Source organism: Erinaceus europaeus, chromosome 13, assembly GCF_950295315.1.
Source record: "Erinaceus europaeus chromosome 13, mEriEur2.1, whole genome shotgun sequence".
Taxonomy (NCBI): Eukaryota; Metazoa; Chordata; class Mammalia; order Eulipotyphla; family Erinaceidae; genus Erinaceus; species Erinaceus europaeus.
The window spans coordinates 23,786,377-23,801,952 of NC_080174.1; positions in this window are offsets into that span (position 1 = coordinate 23,786,377).

Genomic DNA, 15,576 nt, shown 5'->3' on the forward strand with positions numbered 1-15,576 from the left:
TGACCAGTAGTGGTGCAGAGAGGGATCCATTAGTGGTCTCTAGTCCCATCATATTTGGATGGGAATCCACTTTACTCTCTCTCTCTCTCCCTCCCTCTCTCTCTCTCTCTCTCTCACTTATCTTCCTTCTCTCTGGCTTGATCAACCTCTTGAATTTGCTTTTCTTTTAGTTGTTGCATTGGCTGGTGATGAACTATGTTCTCTTTAGTGGGAGGTGTTTGGTTTGTTCTGGCAGTGGCTTTTTGTTTGTTTTTCTTCTTTTCTTCATTTTTGACTTATTTTTTAATTTTTTTCCTTCTTTCTGGTTTAATTAGTCATCACTATTGTTGCTGTTGTATTTGCTGAGATTTGTGATATCATTTATGAGAGGAATTTGGTTTGGTATGGTTTCCCCTTGAACAATGCAATGACTGAACAGCAATAGCCAATACACTACATTACAAAACACAACAAAAATAAAAATAAAAAGTGTTTAAAAAATGGAAATCAGTCCACAAAAAATTACAAGTAATCCAGAAGCAAAGAGGGCAGGAATAGCTATTTACATCTCTGACACAGTAGACTTTAAAACAAATAAAGCAATAAAAGATATGAATAGATATTACATAGTAATCAGAACACTTAACAATTTGTAGCAAATTGAGGGCCCATCTAAATATGTTGAACACTTACTAAAAGAGTTACAAAAATACATCAGTAGTGATACAGGAGTTGTAGGAGACTTCAACACCCCACTCTCACTCTTATATCACTTAGGCAGAGAATCAACAAATAAACAAGATAACTAATTGAATATATGGGTAGACTAGATATTCTGAACATCTTTAGAGTTTTACAACCCCCCAAATTGGAGTAATACACACTCTATTCAAATCCACCTGGAACATCCTCAGGAATAGACTATATGTTAGGTCACAAAAACAATATCAACAAATTCAAGAGAACTGAAATCATCCCAAGCATCTTCTCAGACCAAAGTGGAATTAAGCTACTACTTAAAAACAAACAGAAAATTAGCAAAACTCCAAAAATACAGAAACTCAATAACACACTGATTAACAACTATTGCATCAAAAAGAAACTCAAGCAAAATTTCAAATGTTCCTAGAATCAAATAACAATAAAGATATAAGCCATCAAAATATTTGGGACATAGCTAGAGTAGTACATAGAGGGAAAATCATAGCCATACAAGCACATAGTAAGGAACAAGAAAAAGCTCAAGCAAACAGCCTGACTACACACCTTAAAGACTTAGAAGAGGAACAAAAGAACCCTAAAACAATCAGAAGGCCTGAACTCACTAAAATTAGGACAAAAATAAATAACACTGAAAATAAGAGAAACATACAAAAGATCAATGAAACTGAATGTTGGTTCTTTGAAAAAATTAACAAAACTGACAAAACTTTGGCCAAAATTACCAAAAAAAAAAAAAAAAGAGAGAGAGAATACTCAAATAAATAGAACTGTGAATGATAGGGAAGATTTAAAAGACACCACAGAAACTGAAAATATCATGTGAAGCGTCTATGAACATCTATATACCACCAAGCTACAGAATCTGGAAGAAATGGAAGAATTGCTAGAAATATATACCCTTCCAAAACTGAACCAGGAAGAACTACAGAACCTAAATGGACCAATCACAGACATAGAAATCTACAGTTATTAAGAAATTTACCAACAGTAAAAGTCCAGGACTAGATGACTTTACAAATGAATTCTTCAAAACTTTCAGTAAATAATTAATTCCTATACTTTTAAAGCCCTTTCAAAAGACTGAAGACATATGAACACTTCCTTCCACCTCTATGAAACTAATGTCACTCTGGCACTAAAAGCAGATAGAGGCACAACAGCAACAACAACAATAGCAACAAAATGAAAACTACAGACCAGTAGCTCTGATGAACATAGCTGCTAAAATACTGAATAAAATCCTAGCCAGGGAGTCGGGCTGTAGCACAGCGGGTTAAGCGCAGGTGGCGCAAAGCACAAGGACCGGCATAAGGATCCCGGTTCGAAACCTGGCTCCCCACCTGCAGGGGAGTCGCTTCACAGGCGGTGAAGCAGGTCTACAGGTGTCTATCTTTCTCTCCTCCTCTCTGTCTTCCCCTCCTCTCTCCATTTCTCTCTGTCCTATCCAACAACGACAACAACAATAATAACTACAACAATAAAACAACAAGGGCAACAAAAAGGGAATAAATAAATAAAAATAAAATATTTAAAAAATTAAAAAAAAATAAAATAAAATCCTAGCCAATCAGATAGTGCAATCTATTAAAAAAAAAAACTGTTCATCATGACCAAGTGGAATTTATTCCAGTAAGGCTGGTTCAATATATGTAAATAAATCAATGCAATTCACCACATCAATAAAAGCAAAACCAAAAAGCACATGATTATCTCAATAGATGCTGAGAAAGCCTTTGACAATATCCAACATCCTTTATGATTGAAACTCTACAAAAAATGGGAAAAAATGGAAAATTCCTTAAGATAGGGGAGTCCATATACAGGAAACCTACAGCTAACATCATACTCAACAGGGAGAAGCTGATAGCATTCCCCTTCAGATAAGGAACCAGACAAAGTTATCCACTGTCATTGATTAATGGGGTCTATAGTTAATGGTATTTATATACTTTTCCCATATTTGGGAACTACTCTTTGCCCCATCCAGCTTTCTAGTCCTAATTTCAACTCTGACATCTTCTTCCCAGGCAATACTTTCAGCCCACCTTCAGGTTAGCTGTAGGGCTCAGGCAAACATTAGTAAAGTCATGGGTCCCTTGGAATATATGTAAAATAGACTTCCTAGCATCTTCCAACTTGAAGACCCCAAATCTCACTTGCTATAATCTTACCTTTAGGTTTCTAATCGTTAAACAATTTGTTCTGCTTTATATCTTAGTGCTTTTTCATCCACCAAGTTTCAGATGCTACCATGACACCAACCTGACTAACTTAGGCAGATGACCACAACAATATGTCCTGGAACCCCACAGCTCTTAAGCTTTGCCCCACTCAGGAAAGATAGAAACAGGCTGAGAGTATGGATTGATTTGTCAATGCCCATGTCCAGCAGAGAATGATTACAGAAGCCAAACCGTCTAGTTTCTGTTATCCATAATGACCCTCGGCCCGTATTCCTAGAGGGCTGAAGAATAAGAAAGCTTCCAATGGAGGGTATGGGATATGAACTCTGGTGGTGGGAATTGTGTGGACTCATCCAATGGACTTGTTGATCACAATTAAATAAAAAAAATAGTTAATGCAAAATTTAAAAGTATTCATATCTACCCCAAACACCTTTTATTTGTTATATATGTTCAATCAGGCTTTTGTTTCAAGCAGTGGAAAAGAGGGTTTTCCTTTTTGTCTCTAGTACTGTGTCTAGTTCAGTGCATTTCTGAAATCTAACTGCATCACTGTGTGAACTCAGAACCAGTAAATAACTAAAAATAAAGGAAATGAGCCGTTGAATACATTGTTATAAAAAGTGTTGACTTCCTTTAAATTTGAAGATATGAGAGCTGTTTTTAATTATAGAAAAAATATTGAATAGATCTATTTCATTTTTTAAAAAGATGTATTTATATTGAGAGAAAGTGAATGAAGGAAGAAAGAGAAAGAAAGGAAAGAAGGAAGGAAGGAAAGAAAGAAGAAAGAAAGAAGAAAGAAAGAAGAAAGAAAGAAAGAAAGAAAGAAAGAAAGAAAGAAAGAAAGAAAGAAAGAAAGAAAGACTAGAGCACCACTATACCCTGACATATGTGAAGCCAAGGATCAGGCCTGGAGAATCACTCTTTTTATATTCCATATGTCATAGCACAAGTTTTCCTTTTCACTTCTATGTACTGTAGCCCCAATATCTTTTTCATGATTAGTGAAGTCTACTCTTTATGTTATCTGTTAAACTCAAGAAGAGGGATGAACTGACTTCTTTGTGGCATGACTTGAACTTTTATGAAATAATCTTAAGTAAATACAAAAATGATCACAATGAAAAAAATTAACTAGATTAAGCATTCAGTTCAGTTCAGTTCCATTACAGAAGTTTTCTTATTGCATTGTGGGAAGAAGAAAATTGCCTCTTTAAGGAAAATGAGACTACTTTTAATGAAAGGAAGAAGGCATAGGTACCCCACATTCTAAGATTTAGACACAGTCACTGAATGTCCCTATGTATTTATACAGAAACTGACTACTCATCAAATCACTCGTTTTTTTTTCTAACGTGTCTCATGTACATTCAAATAAATGCTTGTAATATCCGTTCACTTGCTCATTAGTTTATTGCTTTCCTGAAAAGAGTTTATCTGGCTATGTCATACTCACTTCCATTGTAGCACTTCTCTTACTCTCTAATCTCTAACCTTTCAGTTTTTGTTTGTTTGTTTTGTTTTTTGTTTTTTGGCCTCTGGGGTTATTGCTGTGGCGAATGCACTGCTCCTGGAGGCTATTGTTTCCCCTTTTGTTGCCCTTGTTGTTATAGCCTTGTTGTGGTTATTATTATTGTTGTTGATGACATTCCTTGTTGGATAGGACAGAGAGAAATGGAGAGAGAAAGGGAAGACAGAGAGGGGGAGAGAAAGATAAGACACCTGCAGACCTGCTTCGCCCCTTGTGAAGCAATTATCCTGCAGGTGGGTAGCCAGGGGCTTGAACCGGGATCCTTAGGCCTGTCCTTGAGCTTTGCGCCATGTGGGCTTAATCCGCTGTGCTACCTCCCGACCCCCAACCTTTCAGTTTTTAATCATTTAAAATTATATCAAACCTTTAACCTTCTATTGACTTACACAGTTGCATATTATTCTATCAGGTAGAAGCTCTGTAATTTATTATATCTGGACTCCACATCATTATCTAAATAAAACTTCATTTTTCTTTGAATTAATATTTATATTCTATTAATTACACCTACTAATACATTATAAATTTTAGAGAAATAGAAGACTAGGCTATATATAAATTTATACTCACTACACAACTTTCTTATTATTATATAATTAAATAGTAATATTTTGTTAGCAATAAAATATACAAACATTTATGTCAGAGAACATCAATAACTTTTATCTATATAACTGATAATTCTATGTGATATCAATTATTCATGTCTCCTGGTTGGTGAGCACCAAAGCAATGCGGTTATTAAATTGGAGAATGTACTAAACTTTTAGACTCTTTATCATGATATAGTGTAATTTTAACGGACTCTTTTCTAGCCAAATGTAGTATAATTTCTATGTGACTCTTTACAAGCCCAATATAGCATCATTTTATATGACTTTTCTATATTCTACTTATTCTATGGTGAATATTCAAATTTTGGTCAGGAGTTTTGGGAATAGACAAGAAAGAAACAAATTGTTTTTTCAATAATTGGTATACATTCAACTGATACAAAGCCTGCACAAATATAGAAATACATGTGATGACATTATGTTATTTAGTTTTGTCAATTCTTATCTCTGAATAAATGAAAACTAGACTACATAAACAGATAAATAAACTAAACAGTAAAAATAAAAATAAACAATATAAATATTTTGCAACATTTCAGAAACTTGGACTATTATTTGGGTTTAGAAACACTAAATGTACATAAGAAAGCATTGAGTTTTAAATTTTATTAACATAATAATATGTCTGTTAAAAGTGGAGATATTTGAGGCATACATAAAATAATATCTGCTTTGGGCATGTTTTAGTAAATCAAAGAATTATTTTTTAGTACCTAGTAAAATAAGGTATGCCTTTAAAATGTAATTGCTTAACTGGTTATTTATTTTTATCAGTTGTAAACATGGATCTTTAAAAAAAAAACATACCACCTATAATTTTAGAATTTATTTTTACATCTGGAAATAGGTCATTAAGTTGAATCTTATTAGTGCAAAATGGAATTTTTCACTACTAGTGCCAGATAGTTGGATTTTTTTCTGTACTTCATGACTTCTAAAAGTTCTTGCTATCATATTTGTTATTTTAAATCATATATATTAGAAATATCAATGGTATCATATCAACTAAAGCTCCTATTTATTGATATAATTTGAAGCACATGTCTAATCAAATTTATTGATAGCATCCATATATCCACAACTATAAACACACCAGTACTTTGTCCCTTGAATTCATCTAATAATCCTTAGAATGTTTGTCTGCTATGTATCCAATATACTAGCAGTCAATACACAAGTTTTATCTGAGAAATGGAATTAATATTTTAAAATTGCTTATAAACTGAGCCACTTTTACTAGTGCTCATATTAATAAAACAGCATTTCACAAAGCTGACCTTGGCTAATATAATGATGTACATGAAGGTGACCTTTGATTATCTTCCATTTTATTTATTTATTGGACTCTTCCACTGTAGTGCTTAGTTCCAAGATCTATGATTTTAATGTTGCAATAGGCTTTTTAGAATTATCTCTTGGTTGCCTTAAATGGTCAAGGTTGCCTAAGCAAAAAACAACTTCTAGATCCATGGAACATATCACCATTGACTGGTTACTAAGCACTCCCTTAAGAAGAACGGAGGGAGAGTTAACAAGCTATTCCAGATACTGTTTGAGAAATAGCATCTGAGTTATTATAAATTAAAATATGATAAGATACTAAGAAAAGTGTGGTTTCAAAGACATTTCAAAATGTAGAAATAGATTATTCTAATTTAACTAAAGTCACTTGTATGATTATATTTTCTGTAATAAAGCTTTTAACTCATCTCAAAGTTATTGGCAATCATTTATGTATTGATCTTTGGCTACTTAAAGCCAATTCAAATATTAAAAATAATAATGTAATCAATTTTTAAATAGCACTTGTTTCCACAGATAATATCTTTTACTGCTTTAATGAAAGTTAAAAAATAAATCTAAGAAAAAGTATATCTATATTGCCTCTAGGATTATCACTGGGGCTCGGTGCCAGCACTAGGATCTACTACACCTGGAGGCTATTTTTCCCATTTTGTTGCTGTCCTTGTTGTGGTTGTTATTGTTGTTATAGCTGTTGTTGTTGGATAGGACAGAGATAAATTGAGAGAGGAAGGGAAGACAGAGAGGAGGATGGAGAGAAAGACACCTGCAGACCTACTTTACCACTTGCGATATGACCCCCCTGCAGGTGGGGATCTGGGGACCTGAACCAGGATTCTTATGCTGGTCCTTGCACTCTGCACTACGTGCACTTAACCTGCTGAGCTACTGCCCAGTCCCTGGAAAATAATTTTTAAATGTTTGACACACACATATGTTTCTACATAGTTAAAATTATGAATCTGTAATATAATACATACCATTCTTTTTATGCATTATTGTATTATGACTAAAGTGTCTTTTATTGGGATATTATACTTTCATTATCTGGGTAATGATGGATGCATTTATCACTTTAATTAACACATCTTTTATATATAATTATTTTATATGGATGATTAATTAATAATCTCCTGATAATCAAAGTACATAAGATACTTAACCACATTTTTCTTCTTAATATTTATATAGAAAAATCCTGAATACATTGTTTTATCGGGAGGTGATTAATGGTTTACAATAAATACAATTTTTGATACATAAGTAACATTTCCAAACTTTCTGCAAAACACTCTCAACCCCAATTGAGGTCCCTCTCCACCTTCATGCACAAGGACTTGAAAGCTCCCCCCACCCGGTGTTCTTTACTTTGGTGCAATACATCAAATGCAGATCAAGTTATACTTTGTGTTTTCCCTTGATGCTTCCATTTTTTACTTCTGTCTGTGACTGATATATTCATCCTTCTTTTTCTGACTTTTCACATTGAGCATGATGTCTTCAAGCTCCATCCCAATTGAGGTAAGGAAAGTGGATTCATCATTCTTAATAGCTGAGCAATATTCTGTTGTGTAAATATACAAAAGTTTTCTTAAACTCTCATCTGTTGTTGGCATCTAGGTTGCTTCCAGGTTTTCACTATTATGTATTGTGCTGCACAAATATTTTTGGATGAGTGTATGTTTGTTCCATGGGAAGTATCTCTAGGAGAAGAATTTCTAGATCATAGGATAAGTACATTTCTAGTCTTTTGAGAGTTCTTCAGACCTCTCTCCACAGGTGTTGGACCAATTTACATTCCCAGCAGCAGTATAGATCCATTATTTATTTTTACTATCCTTTCTGATGCATTACATTCTCATAGGATTGAATTGGCATTTTATTATTGTCCTTACTTGCATTTCTCTAACAATAAATGACTTGGAACACATCTTCATATGTATGTCGCCTTTTAGATTTCTTCTTTGGCGACATACATATGAAGATGTGTTCCAAGTCATTTATTTTTTTCTTTTTCTTTTTTTTTTTTCATTTAAACACAGGAGACTCTGTCCCTAATATCTCTAATATTCCAGAGGCACTGGTGTCACCACAGCTCCACCTACTTCTGAGACAAACCACAAGGTGAGTGGATTCAGTGGTCATGAAACCTATAGAATAGAGTCCACCTCACACATATCTGAACAGCAACACACTACTTTAAGGGCTTCTGCCCTTACAGGGAATCACAGTGCCCTCTTTCTGATTTCTCCTGGATTCCAGCCAACCAACCACTGGCCTACAATAACTTCTTCCCATAAGTTTTAACCACAACGAGTATCTGTACCCTAAAGGGATCAATAGCTACATAGGAACTCCATAGACTATTAACACAAATTTCAAAAGACACTAAATCTAATAGTCAAACCAAAAAGAATTACTGCAACTTCTTCTTCTAGCGTTTGCCCTTCTTCCGTAGCCAGTCAACAGCGTCAGGTTGAGCCTGATGTAAAGTTTCGAGACCTCCTTTGAATCTGGAGAGGTGGTAGTCGTCGACCATGTGGGTCATAGTCTGTCTGCAGCCGCAGGGGCAGTTCGGGTTGTCTCTGGCGCACCGGCCATGGCCCGTTCGATAGCGATTGAGGAGGGCCCAATCACAACGTGCTAGGTCAAAGCTGGATTGACGCTTGCAGGGGTCTGTGATGAGGTGTTTGTTCTCTATCTCAGCTGACTGCCAACTCCATTTCCAAGAGTCTGGAACAGAGAAGATTAGTGTAGGCGTAGGAGACCAGATTGGATGACGAGACATCAAGCGTTGAACAGGGTGGACTCGAAAAGTAAGGACCAACAGCTTGAAAGCTGTCAGGAGCTTGTTGCTGGCTTTTAAAGTGACTGGGATCCATGTGGATTCAGTCGGCTAGGAAGGATCGCCAGTTTCCCCAATGAATGGGTACTCACGGGATGCACCACGGGAAGGTCGATCCAATGCATCCCATTACTGCAACAATGAATATGGATAGAAACCCAGGGAAAAAAAAAGCCAGAAGCATATAAGAATGATGAAACATCCAAGCATGGATGGGAGTAAATGGGAAATTCCTTAAACTAGCGGAGTTCATGTATAGCAGATCTACAGACAACATCAAACTCAATACTGAGAAGCTGAAAACATTCCCACTGAGATCAGTTACTAAACAAGGATGCCCACTATCACCACTAATAATCAACATAGTGTTTGAAATTCTTGCCAAAGTAATTTGGTTACAGATTGGAAGAGAAGTTAAGTTGCCTAGGAAAATTCCTAAAAGACTTCCTAGCTTCCTTCTACCTTAAGGTCCTTACTTTTACCTGCTTTATTTCTACTTTATAGTTCCTGCTTTCCAGGTTGCTACATATCAACCACCAAGTTATAGATTCTTCTATGAGTCAATCTTGACTTCCCTGGATAAATGACCTCACCAATCATTCCTGAAACATCACCTCCAAAGCACTTACCCAATAGGGAAAGACAGAAACAGGCTGAGGGTGTGATATGGATCAACCTACCAATGCCTAGTGGGTCATTTGTCATATTAGTTATTTTTTTTAAATTTCTTTATTGGGAATTAATGGTTTACAGTCAATAGTAAAATACAGTAGTTTATATATGTGGAACATTCTCGGTTTTTGACATAATAATTCAACCCCCATGAGATTCTCCTCTGCCGTGATCACGTTCCAGGATTTGAACTCTCCCCCCTGACACCCCAGAGTCTTTTACTTTGGTGCAATACACCAACTCCATTACAAGTTCTGCTTTGTGTTTTCCCTTCTGTTTTTATTTTTCAACTTCTGCCTATGAGTGAGATCATCTCATATTTATCCTTCTCTTTCTGGCAGGTCTCACTTGAAATTATTCTTCAAGCTTCATCCAAGATGAGGTGAAGAAATTGAATTCAACATTTTTAATAGCTGAGTAGTATTCCATTGTGTATATGTACCACAACTTACTCAGACACTCGTCTGTTGTTGGACACCTCAGTTGCTTTCAAGCTTTGGCTATTACAAATTCTGCTCTTATGAAAAGAGTTATACACAAATCTTTTTTTTTTTGATGGGGATGTATTTATTTTCTTGTTTACTCTTTTAAAGAACCCACATTTAGCTTTATAAATTTTTTTATGCTTCTATTATTTTTGGTGTTATTTTATTTTTGTCATAATTTGGTGGTTTTTTATTTTTGTTCTAATTTTAGTGATTTAAGTCTTTCTGGTTGCTTTAGGATTCCTTTGTTCCTCCTCTTCTGTCTTTAAAGTATGCAGTCATGTTGTTTACTTGAACTTTTTCTTATATCCTAATGTGTGCCTATATGACTATAAACTTCCCTCTCAGTACTGCCTTAGTTGTGTGTCAAATATTTTGATAGGTCATATATTTATTTGCATTGAATTCTCAAAATATTTTAATTTCTTCCTTAATTTCCATGACCTTTTAATTTTTTAATTTCTAGTTGTTAAGTAATGCACTTTTGAGTTTCCATATTTTGGGAATTTTACTAATTTTTGTTTGTTGTTAAATGTTAATTTAATTCCACTGTGGTCTGATAAGATGCTTGAGAGAATTTAAATGCTCTTGATTTGTTGACACTGTCTTTGTGACCTAACATATGAGCTATCCTTGAGACTGTCCCATGTGGACTTTAATAGAATGTTTATTCCAGTTTCTTAGGGTGAATGACTCTGAAAATATCCAATAGGTCTAGTTTATCTATATACTCATTCAGTTCACTTGTTTCTTTATTAATTCACTTCCTACATGATCTGTCAAGTTGAGAGAGTATGACTTTTAAGTCTCCTACTATTACTGTGCTGCTATTGATATATTCCTATAGCTCTTCCATTAAATGTTTGATACATTTAGATGGTCCCTCACTGGGTGCACTGATGTTAATAATTGGGTTTTCTTTTTTAATTGTTTATTTATCTTCCCTTTTGTTGTCCTTGATTTTTATTGTTGTTGTTGTTATTGATGTCATCATTGTTAGATAGGATAGAGAGAAATGGAGAGCGGAGGGGGAGACAAAGATGAGGAGAGAAAGACAGACACCTGCAGACATGCTTCACTGCTTGTGAAATGACTCGCCTGCAGGTGGGGAGCCAGGGGCTCAAACTGAGAATTGATGGATCCTCTGAGCATTAAGTAGTTTCCATCCCTATTTTTATTATTTTATTTATTTTAAATTCTAAGGTGTCAGTTATAAGAATAGCTATTCCTACCCTTTTTTGTGGAATATTATATTGTATGATAACTTCCTATCCTTTCACTTTGAGTCTATGTTTGTCTTCTTGAGTTGGGTGGGATTCCTGCAGACAACATATTGTTGGGTTTTGCTTTGTGATCCATCTTCCTACTCTGTGCATTTTTTTTTTACCCGAGCACTGCTCAGCTCTGGATTATGGTGGTGTGAGGGAATGAACCTGGGACTTTGGAGCCTCAGGCATGAGAGACTCTTTGCATAACCATTATGCTATCTCCCCCCATCTTCAGTGCCTTTGAATAAATGAATTCAGACCATTGAAATTTATTGATATTATAGAATTAAGATTTTTTAAAATTATTTTTTATTATATTCATTTATTTATTGGATAGAGACATCCAGAAATCAAGGGGAAAAGGATGATAGAGAGAGTAAGAGACAGAGAAACACTGGCAGCACTGCTCCACCCCTCTCAAAGCATTCCCCCCGACAGGTGGTAACTGGGGGTTTGAAACCAAGTCCGTGCACACTGTAATGTGCAATTTCTCTCTATCCTATTGAATAAAATGGAAACAAAAAAGGGGAAAAATGGCCACTGGGAGCAGTGCATTCTCAGTATAGGCACTAAGCCCCAGTAATAACCTTGGAGGCAAAAAGAAGGAGGAGGAGGAGAAATAAAGACGAAAGAAAGAAGAAGAGGGAGGGAGGGAAGTAGCAATGAAGGAAGGGAAGATGGAAGTAAAGGAAAGGAAGGAAGGAAGCAAGGAAGGAAAGAAGGAAGGAAGGAAAGGAGACAGGAAGGGAGGAAAGAAGGAAGGAAGGGAAAGAAAAAAAATAAGAAAGGAAGACAAAGAAAATGAGATGAGCAGTTTGATAAAGACTACAAAATCCCTCACACAATTCAGATAATAAATATTCCATGGAGTCAGATGGTGGCACAACTGGTTTAGTGCAGACATTATAGTGCACAAAGACTCAGGTTCAAGTCCCTGGTCCCCAGTTGCAGGGAGAAAGATTTTCGAGTGATGAAGCAGGGCTGCAGTTGTCACTTGGTCTCTTTCCTTCTCTCTCTCTCCCTCTCCTGTCTCTATCCAATAGCAAATAAATTATAATATATATTTTTTAAAAATTCAAAGCTTCTTTCGTTAAAAAATTACCTAACGTTGCACATCTATCTTTGATATTATGACTCCACTGGTAGATCGAAAAGAGCTGTTTTGAATCCATAATTTAAGAACAAACAAATAAGGTTCTTCAAAAGTTTTTTGATTAGCATCCAGTGTCTATAACCACAAACGCATACAAAAATGAACATAAAATCTTAATTTTATGGTAAAATATTTTGTGGTAGATAATTTCTGTATCTAATTATACTTGTGGTATTGGTCATATAAATGTTGCCTATTTAGTTAAAAGAGGATAAAATGCTGAAAGAGAAAGCAAGAAAATATGGTAAAATCTATTTACCAGATTGTAAACAAAAATCATTCATTACATAAATTAAAAGTGGTGAGGGAGTCTGGCTGTAGCAAAGGATTAAGCGCACGTGGCACAAACCACAAGGACCTTTGTAAGGATCCTGGTTGGAGCCCTGGCTCCCCACCTGCAGGGGAGTCGCTTCACAGACAGTGAAGCAGGTCTGCAGGTGTCAAAAAAAAAAAAAGGAATTAAAAGTGGTGAAATCTCATTTGTTCTTTTAATGCTTATCATTATCACAATAGTTAGAACAGTATAGTGTTCATAACCTTAACAGGAGATTAGAGTAAATAAATAGCCTATTAACTTAATGAACAAGGCGAAGGGAGATTAAAAAATATATATGTGCCATTAATATTTCACAGTGTGGGTGACAGATTTTTCAGATAAGTGATTTAGTAAATAGTACTTGAGGTATACTTGGGATGCAAGGAATAAAATGGGTGACATTACTCTGGCATGACATATCCTGTGGAATTGGAATGTAACTTTTATTTTCTCATTCAGCTTTCATTGAGTGAAGAATGCAATATCAATTGAGTACAAAATTGAAGATTTAGAGAACTAGGGTTTTATTACGAGCTTCATCACTGAAATATAGTGAGCCATTAAGAAAAATAACTTTTCTACTCTGAGCATCAGAATCCTTTTCTTAAAAATAGAACTAAATTTGGTGACTAGGGAAATTATGTTGAATTTGACAAATAAGTGCATTTAATATTCTAGAGCACTTGACATCATGAAGCCATGTTGAGTTCACAATGTAAATAAATAGAATGTATATTATATGTAAATACTATTTATATATTATGTATGAATATAGTTTATATATTAGTGGCAGTGATGTTAACGCACATCAGAGATAAAAACAAATACATAGGAAATCATGTTAGTCAGCAAAACTGTATATATGCAGCATGCTGTGCTGTGTTATGAAAGGAGGAGAAAAATCATCTATGGCTCACAAGAATATGACAGGGCATCCAAATTAGCATTCTCTGTGATTCAGACTAGCATCCATTTATTCAGTAAAGATGACCTGAAACCTCATGTTTTCCCTTTGTACTCATAGATTAGTATATTATTCGATATTGGTCGGGCAATATATCTCTGATTATGTTACAATATCTGCATCTTTCTAAACTTTAGTATATAAAAACAAAATAGTAGTAAACATGAATTCAGAAATACTGGAATGAAACTAAGCAATGAATAGAATGACTTCTCTCAACAATGAAGAGATTTTGTATTAGTCTTGAGTTATAAAATGATTCCCTTAATAGCTAGGGACAATAAATGCAGTCAGAAGGCTAAAGAGATGGATAGTCAGACACAATAAAGAAATTAACTAAGTATGTATTACGGATATATTCATTATAAACTATAACTATCAGACTAAAGAAGCAGATATTTTGGGATAGTCCAGGATAAAAGCAGGTGTCAGATTCTATTATCATTTGTGCTTATTAAGAGACTTGTGGACAGATATCCCTAGGTAAAATTGGATATTTTAACTATATTATCAGTAAAATAATGACTTACAAGATAGTTTTTACATGGGCACTTTTTTTTTTTATCTCTCCACAAAGTCCTCTTCTAGCAGTAGCTTCCTGCATTGTGTCCTCGAGGCCTCTCAATTCCCTCCCAAAGTCTTTAACTTTGCTGCCACAGACCACATCTTGTGCAGACTTAACTTGAAAGTTACCTGGGAGTCAGGCAGTAGCACAGTGGGTTAAGCGCATGTGGCTCAAAGTGCAAGGACCAGCCTAAGGATCCCGGTTCGAGCCCCCAGCTCCCCACCTGCAGGGGAGTCGCTTCACAGGCGGTGAAGCAGGTCTGCAGGTATCTATCTTTCTCCCCGTCTCTTTCTTTCCCTCCTCTCTCAATTTCTTTCTGTCCTATCCAACAACGATGACACCAATAACAACAAGAACAATCACTACAACAATAAAATAACAAGGGCAACAAAAGGAAACAAATATTTTTTTTTTAAAAAGAAAATTACCTACATTGAAGAATACAGTTAAATGCCAAAACCTTGACTTATTCTATGGTATCAGCAGTTTCAACCAATATTTCTTTTGTACCCTTATTGCAAAATTCAATAAAAATTCTCTCAGCTTCATTACTTTGCCACCAGGTTCCAGATGCTACCATGATGCCAAGCTTACTTCCCTGAGTAGAAAACCCCACCAATGTGTCCTGGAGCCTCACCTCCCCAGATCCCTGCCTGACTAGGGAAAGAAATAGGTTGGGAGTATAGATTGACCTGTCAATGTCCATGTTCAGTGAGGAATCAATTACAGAAGCCAGACCTTCCATCTTCTGCACCCCATAATGATTCTGAGTCCATACTCCCAGAGGGATAAATAATAGGAAAGCTATTAAGGGAAGGGATGGATACAGAGTTCTGATGGTGGGAATTGTGTGGAAATGTACCACTCTTATCCTATGGTCTTGTCAATGTTTCCATTTTATAAATAAAAATTATATAAATAAAAAAATAAAAAATAAATTCTCTCATGAGGTACAAAAATGATTAAATTCAAA